This window comes from Passer domesticus, chromosome 1 (genome assembly GCF_036417665.1).
Source record: "Passer domesticus isolate bPasDom1 chromosome 1, bPasDom1.hap1, whole genome shotgun sequence".
In the NCBI taxonomy this organism is placed as follows: domain Eukaryota; kingdom Metazoa; phylum Chordata; class Aves; order Passeriformes; family Passeridae; genus Passer; species Passer domesticus.
In genome coordinates, this window is record NC_087474.1 from 120,999,732 (window position 1) to 121,010,747 (window position 11,016).

An 11,016-nucleotide genomic window follows, 5' to 3' on the forward strand; every position below is an offset into this window, starting at 1 on the left:
CAGACTGATATCTATGGAATTTACCTGTCAAATTAGGGAATAAGGATATTTCCAACTACAGTTGGGATTGTAACTTAAAAACTTGAGTAATGAAATATCTACTATTGGAAAACCAAGCAAGTAGAGGCCCTTTTGTAGATCTTATAAACACCTGTGATAGCAAAAGATCAGTGTAATGCCAATAAATTATTTGCAAAACATATTTGCAAATTAATTGTAAAACATATTTTTGTTTAAAAATTATATATTTATATATAATTGTATATTATATTGCAATTATTTGCAAAATATATTTTTGTTTAAAAAATATTTTTGTGTAGTCTGCTCAGCATGCAAGTTGGAAGAATATGTGCAATGAATGGATGAAGCTCTAGTCGAGTTGCTAAAAGTTCAAAATTCAAGTTTCAAGTTTATGGTAATTCAAGCAAACAAAAAAAATCTTTTTTGTACTGTTAGAAGAAGAAATAATTGCTGAACAATGTATATTTTCTTACTGAAAAATTCTTTTTAAGAAGACACACCATCATATGTAATCAATGGCATCAATTTTTTCCTACTTTTCAGAAAAAAATATTCTCACCAGGGTACCACATCCTTATTTCCATACTAGTTCTTTCTGATTATGTGAAAGAGCAAAAGTTCATTTCTGCTTTATACAATCTCTTTCATACTACCAGATTTGCAGGCACCATCTGACACTAAATATGTATTGCCCCAAGCCATTGCTTATAATAGAGCTTTAAAATCAAATTGAAAATAATAGTTTCTGATTTTTCAAAAGAAGGAATAAGCAGTGATATTATTGTCAATATATTTATTAAACGGAAATCAGCTTTAAAGACCTGCACACTCCACTGGTTCAAAGAAAATAATAAAGAAGAATTCTTACATATCACTGATTCTGTTGAAAATAAAAAAAAATAAAGTTGAAAAAAATACTCTTGTCATGCATATTTCATTATTTTCAAGAGGAAAATGTCATAGTAGGGTTCTGTTATTATGCCTGATTGCTTTCCTAGGAAGAAAGGTGTTGATTGTCCTACTTTTCACATAAAATAAAAAAACATTTTGAGAAGAACAGTTCACAAATTAATCAAAGGTCAGTTTCTCTGGAAATGAGTCCCCATATTTTTATCATGACAAAGTTATTTTAAAACAAAATTTATTCATAACTATATTTACTCCTTACTGTGCATCCTAATGGAGATATTCTTGAATAAAATGGCGAGAAGTTTATACTAGTCTCTCTCAAAACTTGTGAAAAACTAATGAAAAAAAAGAAAATTAACAAGCATTTAAAAATTTACATAACATACTGAAAATAAAACTAGTAAATGCATCTTTTCCACTATGGATCCATTCTCTCTAAATAAATATTGCAGAAATAAATGGAATCATGTCAGATTTTACTTTGTTGGCCATAGGATTTTTCATCTCCTGATTGTCTCCTGGTTAAATAACATCAGGTGCAAGATACTGTACCTGTCTATCACAGTGGTGTGCTAAAATTCTTATTTTTTTATTTGTTTTTTAAGTTTTTACAAAATGTATTTGAAAAAATCTGTTTAACCTTCAAAAACAATGAAAAATTATTTTACCACCCTCACTTAAAACTTACGGGCAAAATAACAGAAAGTTAAATGCTTTTTCCTAATCCTAAATTTTAAATGCAAACCCTGATTTTCAGTTGACCAGCACATTAATCAGAAAACACTGATAGCTGTGTGTGCATCTAGTTGAGTGAAATGTAGTCTTTTAAACGATGTATACAAAGAAATTGAATAATTTCTTAACCAATCATCTGATGAATTTTCAGCTTATTATTACGAATTAATACTGATGTTCTCTGTATTTTTAACATGTATAGTTTTTTTGTGTGTTAGCATATTTATACTATACACCTCTAAATGTAGAAAAGTGTTGTGCAATGTTTCCACTACTGTACATAATAGAGAAATATTGTAAAAATATTCATAGGTTTTAACTATAAAATCCTGCAGAATTCATTCAAGCTGTGTCAAGTATTTATAAAGGAACCAAAATATCACCAAAATCTGTTGACAGATTTTGTGCAAAGATCTAAAAATTTATCAGAAATCAACATCTAGGAAGAGACACTAAATACAGTATTATTCAAATCTTAGACACAAAGATTATTTACAAGTTTAATTTAATCAGTTCAAAACTGATCAGAGCTGTTAGATGAGACACCAGCAGCAAGAATGTGTGTTCAGCCTGCATGTAGGAATTTGTCTTCATACAGGAAGAGAAATAGAAGCAAGACAGAGATCTCCATGCGCAGGTTTATAGATGTAGGTGTATGGGAGAAAACCAGTGTTTGAGAAGGGTCATCTTGCCATCAGATCTCAAGTCATACAACACATTTCCCTTTCTAGGCAGAAGAACTAATCTGTCATGTTAGTTTGCTGTTAAGTCTGGCTGTCTTCGCAACAAGCAAAGGTACCATTAAAGCATCTGAGGTGTGCACCCGTATTTGAGGTGTGGTTCTGGAACTCAGTTAATAACCATCAATGAAAGATGGCTGAAAGTGTTTTTCTCAAGGGAAAGTGCAGTGGGAAAGATGTCTCGGTGAACTTTTCTGCACTGATACACCGGTGTCTTTTATCATGTGGAAGGTCTCATTCAAAAAAAAAAAAAAAAAAAAAAGAAATAAGATGCAAAAGCTATGAGACATTTGGAATAAGAGTTGTTCTTATAAATGGCTTAACTACACTGAGGAAAAAAACCAGCCCAGTTTTTACAAAGTTATACAAACACTGTAAATCCATTGACTGAGGTCAGGAAATGTGAAGCCAGGAGTCAAAAATCTCAAGACATTGTCCCCAAAACAAAGCTTTGTCAAGCATTTGTCAGAATTACTTCTGAGAACTTCAGACTATTCTTCCCCTATTCATTACTCTCAGCTGGCAAACACACCCTCATATTATGAACCTGTCATAGCTCTTTGGATAACATAATTTATACATTTTATAGCAGTAACAAGAAACATCTGATTTAAGATGTTGCTTGTTGAAAAGAAGCTTAAAAAATGCTTCTATCTAATGGAAGAAGCAGTGAACTGACAATACCAGAATAACTTTGAAATATATTTCATATCTGCTAGCAAAATATTTGTAGTGCTTTGTATCAGTTTTTGATTCCTCAGAGGAATGCTTTAGGAGATGTCCTTTGACTATGAGGCTGTTCAATAATAATTTGGACCCACAGATTTAGTTGCCAGCATTCTTTGTAGATTTTCTGAGTCTAATGGGAAAACAAAGAGCACATACTAACATACACCAGTTATTATAGCTGCCTCTTTATATTTCTCATAATTGGGCACTGGAATACGATAGTAAAGATGAACATGAACCTCTAGGATTCAATAAGCTAAGGAATAAAAACAGTGTGGGTTTTATCAATAATGGGAGTAAACTGCAGTGAAACATTTTGCGAAGATTACAGAGGCAGTGCTGAAATTTTGATATATCACATTTAAAGAGGGCTGAGGCCTCTTCCCCTAACTTTTTCCTCCACCTCTGAATCAAGCACTTCAGAGATTTGACTGACCAATACGTTACATAAATAATACAGCATTTAAAACTACTTGTTATTTTTGTAATACAAGGTGGTTTCCATAATTTTAATCTAAATAAATAAAATTCAATTGTCCAGCTAATTGATCATATGAGAAAAAAAATTTCTCTACTTAATATTTCAATAGGAGATACAAGAGAAGGGTTAAATACTTCTTGAGATAAATATTATTGTCACGACTGAAATCAGAATGAGTTGGAAGAATACTGCAGGATTTTCCATATATTCAGATCTTCTGTCAGTGTAATTGCTTTTTCAAGGAAGATAAAAGATATGTAAAATACTGAAAGGTTATCTGGTCATTTGTGAAAACAAACAAAACAAAATCAAATAAATAAGGTGCACAGTGAGAGGGATAAAAGCCTAGTTAGAGCGTTAAGATTCTAGTGATCACAGAAGTCAAAACACAGTAGAGCTTCAAATCAACAGTGAATTATAGGGTTTTTGATAAAAATAGAAAGATTATGTTGGAAAAATGTAAAAATACATTAAAAAAATATAAAACATTTTAAAAGACAAGAGAGCACCAAATTTGTTGCATGTATCAATAGTTGCCTTATGTTAGGTTTTTCTGTGCTTAGAACTGAAAACCTTGTCATTAAAATAGAACACTGAGGCATGCCTACTTCTTTATCTACTATTCCTACAACTACTGAAGTTAATGCTAGAATTTATCCTTCAAATAATATCAAAAAAATATTTCTTGGAAGTTTTATAATACCTTTTTCATTAATTGAGGAAGCAGGCTTCTAAGAAAGAATACTGGAACTGTAGCATTTGCATTCATTCAAATCAACTGAATCTCATTTTATTTAAAGGTGTTGTGGCTGCATGGATATTGCTGATATAATTCCATTGTCCTTATTGCAAAAGGCTTAATTCAAAAGGCATATACATGGACAACATAAAATCATGTGGAAAATGTTTCCTGACAATAATTTTAATAAAAATATTCCCAATTTTAGAGATTATAAATATTTGCTGGGCTCTTTCTTAACTATTATTTAAAATTAAATTACTGATATTTTTCTGAAGTAGATGACAAAATTCAAACATTGTTTTTTGGATGACATTTAGAAAAAACCATAAATTCAATCAGCTCCAAAATTACTTGGATGTTCAAGATATATATATTTGGCACTTCAGGACATGGTTTAGTGGTGAACATAGTTAAAAGCTTGACTTGATCCTCATTGTCTTTTCTAACCCCAACAATTCTATGATTCAATTATATTTTTCAGCCATGAATTTTTTGTTATTATCACCCTCTTAAAACCTCTTAAAAACAACATCTGATCAGACATGGGTGTGGTATCAAATTTTGACTCTTGCCTCCATTGCAGATTCATAGATATGCTGGTATTTGTTTAAATACTTATGAATTTGTCACATACTGTTTATTATTTATAAAAAATGTTTCAAGGAATGATGTTGTAGATTTTCCTTTTTTTTTGGTCAAGAGATCAATAATGTGAAGTTTCAAGTGCTCAAGTTGTTGCCTGTAGAAGACAAGAATTACTAAACTAGCAGACTCCAGGAACCAAATATTGTTAGTAGCATCTGCTTGTTCCATGAAGAATTGCCTAATGAAAGACATTTTATGTCCATATAGTTCCAGGAAGTATTCCAGGGTGTAATACTAAGAAAGAATGCTGATGAGCAATTATGACATCATTAAACTTCCATTATGAGTAGTTACTCTATTAGTCCATGTCCTGTTCCTTGCCCTGGTTTTCAACACGGGATGGATTCTACAATGAGAGTAAGGTAAATATTAAGTAGGAAAATGAGGTTAAGGGCCTCCTCAGCTAAGTTACTGGCTCTATTATTCAGTTTCTGTGTGGTACTGATAATGCTTTTAATTTACTGCTTTCTTTTTTCCCATGACTAAAATAAAGATAATAATTAGGTACCTATTTCACAGAGATAGCCTAAAGATTAGTAAATGTTTGAAAAACTATTTTAGAATATAAAGCCCTATATAAATGCTAATGATTCTTATTAAATTAACTAGGTCTTGTGCTATGGGCCATGCATTGGGAAAAATAAAACCTCTCAGTAATCCCTGGAAGAGTAAAGGAAATAAGAACTAAAAGGAGACCACAAGTACAAACAGGAATACCTTTCAGTGTCCAGTGTCTGTAGAGCTTTATTCTGTTGATTAAGAAGATTAAACAAGACTATTATTGGTTTTTTTTTAATAGTGATTGCAAGCAGTTTTCAAAAAGAAAATTACCTTTTCCAGAGAAAGGAAGAGGCAAGTCTATTGTTATTCACTGTATTCTTGCAAGGTTCTCTAATGTTTCACTGACTGGTGCAGTTGTCTCTGTGCTCTCACCCTACTCCTACCTTCTGTGTACTTTCTTTTGCTTCTGAACTGCATCAGGAGCCCTTGTTGTCACTCTGCTGTGCTGGTTTGATTTCCTGTGCTTTGAAATGGGATACTCTTGTGCCTTGAGGAGGACCCCCTTGAAAGTCATTGAACTCTCCCAGACACTTTGCCCTTCTGGGGCAATATCTGGTGGGACCTTGCCGAAGAGAATTCTGAACAAGTTGATAGAGGTTCTCCTGAAGTTCAGGGTCATACATTTGTCTTTGTCTAGCTCACTTACACATTTTGTCTAGCAAATGATGATTGAACAGAATGTTCAAGAAATAAATTAGTGTAGAGTATGGAATTTATCAGAACAAAAATTAAATGAAAAAAATTATATGGCACTTTTTACCCTGGGTTCTTGCTCTATTTACCACTGTCCTTTGCACTGCCTCTTTAATCTGAGCTATTTTAGAAATTTATTTAGGCCATTACATGGATAATACACTAATGGACCTGTTAAACTTTGCTGTTTTTCTCACCTGTCTGCTGAATTTCTTCATCTTTCTTTTCTGATTCAAACCACTGTAAGACCCTGTAAAACATCTTCACAGTATTTGCATCTCCATCTTTCTCTGCAACCCTATTGAATATTTTCAAGTGCTATGACCTATGTTGTGTCTCTTTCTATCTTCCCATAAAATTCTCTGGTATGTGTTTTTTCACCAAACCCCATGCCTTTTGTCTAAATCAAATTCTGTATATCACTTCTGTCTCTGAAAACTTTTCTATTTGTTTTTGGTGATAGAATAGATTTGTGCAAGTGCTTGTGATAAAAATAGAAGCAGCACTATGGGACATCTCTGCCTTTGACTTTATTTGCTATTGGAAGCTTCTTAATGAGATCACTGTATGCAGTATTAGGAATTGGGATGATCAGAGTTTAAAATGACAGTGAGATGCCTTGCATGCTGTCAGGACAGTGGCTTTTTAAAAGGTTTTTTACATGGGAATAAAGGAGAAATATGCTTCTCTGACAATAACCTTTTACTAGCTCCACAAAGCTAAAAGCAAAAATCTTTAAAAGTTTGAATAAAGGGCTTTCCACTGGGTTCTCTAACAATTGCATAAATTTTTAACTGGGATGCAACATATTGTCATCCAAAAAGTGATGCATCAGCATTTTCAGATAATGTTTTCAATTTTCAATAAGTTTTCAGTATTTTACAGGACTTCCTAAGAACAATAAACAATATGTAAATATTCTGTAGTTACATTTGGCCTAGTGGTGTATTCCATCAACACATATATTTACTGGAAGCATGTGAATTATTTGCAGTTACAAATGAAAGATTTTCAGTGTAAACACTGACACATTTTTATGCCCTTGAAATTGAATTTTATTAAATTATTTTCGAGTGATTCTGGTTTTTTCCCACAACCTTGATTAAAATACTGCACTTCTTGGAAATACAAAAGGATGTCAAATGAAATTATGGAGATACTTACAAATAAAAAGCTGCAGAGCTAAATCTCATAATAAAATTGAATTGGACAAGTATTTGTTCCTAAGTCAATTAGACATGGAACATCTGACAAATATAATGAACAAAAACTACCACTGACTTGAGCAGTTTCCCAAAGGAAGAAAAGTTATTTGCATTTCCAGATTTTTACTTCCATCATAATTTAAACACAAATTAAACCTTAATAAAGACTGTGGTCACGTAACAACCATCTCTGACTTTGAAAAAAAGTCATAAATTCTCTTTGTGTTACTCAAAGATGTGTAAAATCTTCCATCAATCATTAAGTGTCAAGCCCTTGCTGAAACTTTCAAGGAAGTTTTACTTTGGTGGCCTCTAATATAAAAATAGACATGCTTTCCCCCAAAAATATGTGTGCTTTTTTAATCTGGATGATGTCAAGAACTTTGAGACAATTATCTTTACAATGATTTTTTTGTGTAGAGATGATAAAAAATTGGTTACTTTTCTGTTAAGAAATTTAAGGTGAATATCTTTCGATTTGGGAAGAAAACTTTGTTGCATTCTATAAAAATCATGGTACAATTTTTCATTCTGGCCTAGACAAAGGTGCAGTGTAGATGCTTTGTAATTTTATGACTTCCAACCTTGTTCAAAAAGTTAATGGGAATTATTACATTCACGCCATGGTCATTAGGTTGAGTTTTAAATGTTCTGGTAAAGCTCCAGCTAACATGGGAATGGAATTGCAAACTGTCACTGATTGTCTTACCATTTTCTGAACATATTGAAACACCCTGTCCGAATGGAAAAGTGCATGAAGTTTCTAATTCTTCATTAAGATCTTCTGACCATGACAGAGAATAAAATTTATTGTGTGCTATCATATTTGTAGGATTTGTGGGTTTTTGTTTGACTTTGGATATTTTGGAGATATTTTTGTGGTATGAGAAATTACCAGTAATTCTGGTACAGGAATTTCCCTCTTTTACTTAAAACATAAGAGAGCAATTCCAGGCTTTGATGATGGAGAACAGGGTTTCTTTTATCTTGTAATGTTTTTGAGACACTGTTTTTTTTAACTAGAAATTCAGCTGTGGTATCAGAGCTGTAAATTCATTATGTATGAATTTACATAATGCTGATGTAAATTATGCATATGCTTCAATAGTTGGCACAATTAAAAATAGGAATAGAGAAGTCAAAAGCTGTTTTGGGAATGTCAAAATTTTAATATTCTATCCACTATAGTTCTGAGTTAGTCCTAATACTTCCCTGGGTTATTTCCTTCAATTTGTAATGGCTTGATTTCATTTCTAGTTATTAGAATATATTTTATATTTCATAGAAAAGCTGGAGAGACACAAAGCATTACTACAGGGTCTGAGGACATGACAGAATAAATAGTGGTCACTTTTGTCCAAAACAGAGAAAAGGAGCTACGTTTAGGGAAGCAAGTATTTGAAAATTAATGTAAAAAATTCATGTTCTTTGCTTTCTTTAGTGTGCAGAGAAGCACCAGCCTGAAGGCTCTTGGCCTCCATACTCTATCCCATAAAAGACTGGGATCTGTATTCTGCTGTTTCAGAGAGGTGTTACAACCTCTGTGGCTCTAATGCTTGCTTAAAGCTGGGTCAGGTAAGACCAACACAATTTTGAAAGGTCAGTGGTTATTCTAATCACTATTTCTTTTTATCATCTCTGTGTTTTTGTGGCTGAGTATTAGTGCAGGTATGAATGTTTCAAGACAAAAAATGTTATGGGGTGACACAATTCTTTACTGTAAGTTATATAGCGCCTTTGAGATGCCTGGCACAGCCTTGTGGGCCCTGGCTGTGACTGAGAGATGTTGACAGCACACCAGCGTTTGGGCTTTGCTAAGAAGTGTTTGCCCAGCATTATATCTTTTTCTTTTTCTGACTGCTTCCATCTTGCTGCAGCAAGTAGGCTGGGGCCAGCTTTAAACTGGGGTGGGACACAACTGGGACAGCTGATGGGAATTACTTTAAGGGATATTCCATGCCAGGTGATGTTGTGTTCAACTAGAAAAGATGTGACAAAGGAGGGGAAAGCTTGTGCTCACCTCTTTAACTTTCCCTACTAAATCACCATTATTTCACTCTGCAAACCTTACTTCCTTCCCTCTATTTTCCCCCTGCTCTGCAGGAGAGGAAAGACCATCTGTGTGGGTGCTTGGGTGCTGATCAGTCAACCCACCATCATAAAAAACTGGTTGGACTAAGAATGAATACTCACTAGAGATCTTTCTAGCATTGTTTTGCTTAATTAAAGACAACTTGCAGCCTTGTTGAAGACAGGGAAATAATACCAGTCCTACACACTGAAGCATCTATTTATAAAAAAAAAGATTCCTCAACTAAGTAGACAACTATGAATCTATAAGAAAAGATGGATACAAACCAGGAAGACAAAATATATCCTTGTGGATATTTTAAACACTTGTTGTAGGTATGTTCTCACGTGTTGATTACATTTTGCAGGTTATTCAGAAGAACAAGTAAACAGAAGGAGAGGGTCACTAATACTGGGACATTCATAGAGCAAGAATCAGATTTGTTCTGGCAGATGGGGAGTTAAATCCCAGAATAACAAGCAGAATCGCAGCCTTCTCATCTCAGAGAGCAGTCACCAAACACATATTTATTAAAAAAAAATCAGTTCCAAATAGAAGTTTGGAGACTTCAAAATTAAGTTTAAAAAATAAGGGTGTCCAAGAGAAGATATGACACAGCAATTCCTAGTTCTGATTGTTACAAAATGCCACCAAGTAATCAAGAGTAAACAAGAGTTCTTGTGTTGTGTCTATTAGAATGTAGAACGCACTCATGTGAACTGTCAAATAATCACAAAATGATGGAGAGCAATTCAGGTTAACTGAATGCAGTTGGTATCAAATTTAAGTGCAGTCCAAAATCCCAACCATCTGTCATAATGCTTTGACCTGAAAAAAAAATTTTATTAAATTGTGAATGGCTTTTAAAAGAACAACAACAGCAACAATAACAACCACCAAAAAAAAGCCAAATTGAGGTCAAGAACCTTAGACCCTACAATTCAGTGTTTTCAGTATAGCTTTGGATTGCAATTTAAATCTGTATTTTTTTTCAGATTTAACCCATCTCACAACTTTTTATACTTTTTTCCTTTCACTTGGAAAGCATAAGACAGATAATTTGTTCTTATGTAAAGCCTAAAATTTTTACTTATAAAGCCTTTCCTTAAGCCATGATCCATTCCATTCTAATCAGAAAGAATATGAAGTTCCTAGAATTATCTTATTGAAATTCTGATATACACTGATTTCCTTCTGACATGCATTTTTTTAGAAGCTTCTAAGGATGTGGGGTGGGATTTCCAAGACTGTACTTTCACAGAAATTGGCAAATTGATGCTTAGAGGTACTTGACAGCTTTGATATTTGAAAAAAAGACATTACCTGGTGAGTACAAAATACTTTCTACTATTCTGTACTCTGGTATTTATTTCTGTTTTCTGAAAGTGTTGAAACTATGTACTGCACTTTCTCATAAGTAAAAAAGACCAGTAAGTCTTTTTACAGCAGAGTAATTATTTTTGTCTCATAAAAATAAAACAGGA

At 33.1% G+C, this 11,016-nt stretch overlaps 1 long non-coding RNA gene across 2 annotated transcripts; it reads left to right on the top strand.

Annotated features, from left to right (window-relative positions):
- Positions 1-5,292: 5,292 nt before the first annotated feature.
- LOC135289375 (uncharacterized) lies at positions 5,293-10,089 on the top strand. Of its 2 annotated transcripts, none has more exons than XR_010352142.1 (3): positions 5,293-5,364; positions 8,903-9,060; positions 9,900-10,089. It is a non-coding gene; the product is annotated as an uncharacterized LOC135289375 (long non-coding RNA). The 2 variants fall into 2 exon arrangements; XR_010352141.1 differs by having other exon boundaries at positions 8,903-9,036.
- Positions 10,090-11,016: the final 927 nt, after the last annotated feature.